The sequence below is a fragment of the Cydia amplana genome, chromosome 13, assembly GCF_948474715.1.
Source record: "Cydia amplana chromosome 13, ilCydAmpl1.1, whole genome shotgun sequence".
NCBI lineage: Eukaryota > Metazoa > Arthropoda > Insecta > Lepidoptera > Tortricidae > Cydia > Cydia amplana.
The window spans coordinates 5,559,821-5,563,809 of NC_086081.1; the positions used below are offsets into that span (position 1 = coordinate 5,559,821).

Sequence of the window (3,989 nt, forward strand, 5' to 3'; positions counted from 1 at the left end):
CAGGATCTTTTCTTATTCGTGCATAGTTATAGAGAATCATACTGTATTTTCGCTGTACTAGTATTATGGCCTGAAAAGGGATGGATATAGTTTTTTTCTCTTCTGTAAAACGCTTCCCACAACCTTAGGCACTTAATTTAGTTGTTCTAAAAGCTGTTGCTAATAGGCGCACTGGACCACGAACATGGTGGATCGTCAGGAATGTGGTCCGCCGTAACGTCTGTCAAGAACACGGGTATGAGTGAGAGAGATAGACAGATATGGTGACAGAACCAGAGGGTCTACCGCGAACCAAGTTCGACGTGTTGCCTCTCTGTCACACTTACGTACGAATTTACAAGTGCGACAGAGAGACAAAATGTCGAAAGTGGTTTGAGGTAGACCCTCAGGGCAGTGGGGGATTTACAGTATTTGCCGTCCTAGGCCCCAGGCCCTGTAGCAAGCACTAGACGCCCCTTTCTCAGCACCCATCATATAGACTGCCACCCTAGGCCCGGGCCTACTCGGCCTTAGAGCAAATCCGCCACTGCCTCAGGGTCGCGTGGATCCGCTACGCCCGTTTGTTATAGTTTTTAACTAGGACGCTTATCACTGGAGCATAAATTAAATTAAAAAAATAAATATCAGGCGACTAAGGCCCATAGATACATACCTTACAAACTAACATACGTACAATAGTAAAAATCTTACAAGCTAAAAATTATTTCGGCGTCACCGAAAACCATAAACACCGAAGTTCGCAAATTGCGAGCATCTTTCTCTGTCACTGTAATTACTCCTTTATAGGAGTAAAAGAGAAAGATGCCCGTAATTTGCGAGCTTCGGTGTTCACGAGGGTAGGCCATCTGTGCGAAAAGAGAAGAGTCGTGAAATGTAAAGAAACTAGTGATGTGCCGTTCCCAGTAAATTTTCCAAAGAGGGTATATAAGCCCTCATTCGCACGAGCGCTTTTTCAACGCGCGTTAAAAAAGCGCGTTAGAATGAAACAAATGGAAACATGTGTATTTGTTCACACGATGGTGGTGGCGCTTTTTATCAAGCCTTGTTTTTTTTTTTTCGACTTTAAGCGTTGGTCGTTAAATCGAATTTAGCATGTGAACGGATTCAACCCCTTTTGTAACGCGCGTTGAAAAAGCGCTCGTGCTTATGAAGGCTAAATTCCCAGTAACGTTTCTGGTATCGTCCCAAAAGTCAGTAAATTACGATAAACTTCTATTTTTCTTTTATTATCTATGTGTTTTTTTATTATTATAACAATTTATAAATGTGTCTGTAATGTTTAAGGACTTTGGATTTCAATTTTTGCAATTATTTATTCTGTATTGGCTCTCATTTCACCAATTTAAACATGCCGAAATAAATACATACCTATTTATGAAAGCTTACGTTTAAGTACGTAATAAGAATTGTGTAAAACCATAAAGGAAGTGGTAAAACTGGTTCACATCGTGCCGACATCATGGTCACCCTAATGAGTTTGATAATGTCTAACTTGTATTTTTATCGTAAAATGTAATAATTGTGGCTTCCTTGTGAAACGATATTACACATTAGAAATTATTTCACTCCCACAACCTTTAACGCAACATTTCTTCACCATTTTTAAGAAATTTTGCATTCACGTGTTTTGTAAATATGTCATCAGGTTAGGGATACCAATTAATATTCAAACTTACTACTACAATGTCTACCATATCAAAATTAGTGTTTTTTATTGTTGTGCACATGCTTGGTTAAATCAGTTAATAATATTGACATTATAATTATTTACAAATTTCCTAAAAGATATCAGAACCGTACTCTGAATATAGCACTTAAATAATATAAGAAGGTATTTAATTTTAATAGTATATTGATATAAATACTACCACAATGGTATATTTTTAACATTGGCAACATGTGCGAGTGAGACACCGCGGCCCACCTTTGCTATCTCAAGTGGACCGTTTTCTCTGTACTGGTACGAACGTCTTTCTGGCTCTGTGATAAGGTTCAATTTAGTATGGCAAAAAAAGTGACAGTTCACTCCTTCTTATAACTCCATGGTCTATCCCTAGGCCACATTCGCACGGCAGCTTTTTCAAATTTGAAAAATGTAAGCGCGAAGGGATATCGTCCCATAGAAAATTTGAATTTCGCGCCTTTTTCTACTGACAAAATCAGCTTGACCATCTATAATTGTTTTTATTGGTACTTGTACCTACTTACTAATGCCTTTACCCTAAAAACGGAATTCTAAGAAAGGTATGTTATGTTAGAATTGCGGAATTCACAAGGAAAAAAATTCTCAACTTGATAATTTCACAACTTTTACATTGCGAAATAATAATAAGCATAGCTAGAGACACAATGTAAACTTTGTTAAAATAGTGATGTTGACTTAGTCCTTTGCAAAATTGACGAAAGACTCGTTCATTTCGCTGGCAACATTCGTACGGATAGGATGCGTGACAAATCGCAAACCACAAATCCCGTTCACGTTTCATATTGTGTTAAAAATATAAATTGTTTCTTTAAAGTTAAAGACTGTTAAAGATCGATAGTGAAAAACATTTTTAATTATTAATATAAAGGATGGACGACTTAAGTGTGTTTCTGCTCAACTGTGATTTGATACACCTTTATGGATCGCTAAATGGTAAGTTATAATTTATATTCTAAGTTCTAACTAGTTACTAGTTAATGCAATAAGTGACTTTGTCGTTCGTAATCGATATTTGTTTCATCCAAATAAACTATTAGAAGTCGTAAGAAAATGGATTGTCTTCGGCGGTCAATACTTATGGCGTCTATAAAATGGCGTCGGTTTTAGCGTCGGTGTTGTTTTGGTTAAAAATGTATTATTGTACTAAGCAAGCAGTGAATAGTGGTTTAATTTTATTAAAAATAATTATTTTTAGGTATTTTGGATTGTAATGTTTTTTATTTTTTTTACACGACTGCAGAATTTAAATGAGTGGATTGAGTAAGTGCAGTTGGTTGAATGTGTACATTTATGTAGTACTTATTATTATTTCTATGCTTATAGATCAGGGCGCGGATCTTGATTTTTTGTTAAAAGCAAATGACCATGAACTGTCGACATTGGTCCCAGCAATAGTTCAGAAAGGAAAACTGCGCATGGCGTTAGATCGTGAGAGAGAACGCGTGAGCAGCTATATTTTTTTCATATAGGTACCTACTTGATTCAAAATTTAGATGTTTTCATTACTTTCAGTCAATTTTATTGATTATACTTTACATGACCTTAGTTTTAAGGCCGAGCTACACCGGAAGCGTATGATGTAATATTGACACAAGTGTTTTAATACATAATCATATGCAAAGTTGCATATAAGTACTACTTTATCTTTGCTCGTCCATGTGTCAACATAATATTATCTTGTTTTTCTTTGTCTCCTAGTATTTTCTGTTATTCTTTATTTAGTTTCACAGTGCCTTGGTTTTACTGTAATGCTGTGTTACTTATATGATAAATAAAATAAATAAATAAAATTATGCTAATGGGTATTATGGTTAAATTAATCACTCCTAACTTTATTTTTTCTTTATAGAGAGGAGTTGAAAATGATCAGAGGAATGTAGATGTACAGCAAGTTATAGCTCCAATCAAAAAGCAAGACTCCTTTGTGATTCCATCAAGTAGCCAAAAATCTAGTTCATCCTCTGTTGCTACAACATCAACTGAATTAGTGGTAATTATAATAATATTTATCTATACTCGTTTCGTTATATGTTGGAGAACATGAATAAAGAATGGGGACTTGTTTTGTCATTTCACCACAAACTCATTTTTTATATAAACATATATTTATTATATATATATTTATAGTAATTAATTATCAATTTTTTTTTCAAATCTCTTCTCAGAAATTAGAAGATTTGGTAAATTTTCAGTACTTTGAAGGCCATTTTCTCCTAACAGGTTGAGTTTGGGCAGCTAAAAAAAAATACGTGTCCGTTATTTTAGAGTACTCTATAACATATCA

General features: G+C 34.9%; 1 long non-coding RNA gene across 1 annotated transcript; it reads left to right on the forward strand.

Moving 5' to 3' along the window:
- The first annotated feature begins 2,569 nt into the window (after window positions 1–2,569).
- On the forward strand, window positions 2,570–3,714 carry LOC134653251 (uncharacterized). Its single transcript, XR_010097242.1, has 3 exons — window positions 2,570–2,638; window positions 3,029–3,147; window positions 3,555–3,714. It is a non-coding gene; the product is annotated as an uncharacterized LOC134653251 (long non-coding RNA).
- The last annotated feature ends 275 nt before the right edge of the window (window positions 3,715–3,989 follow it).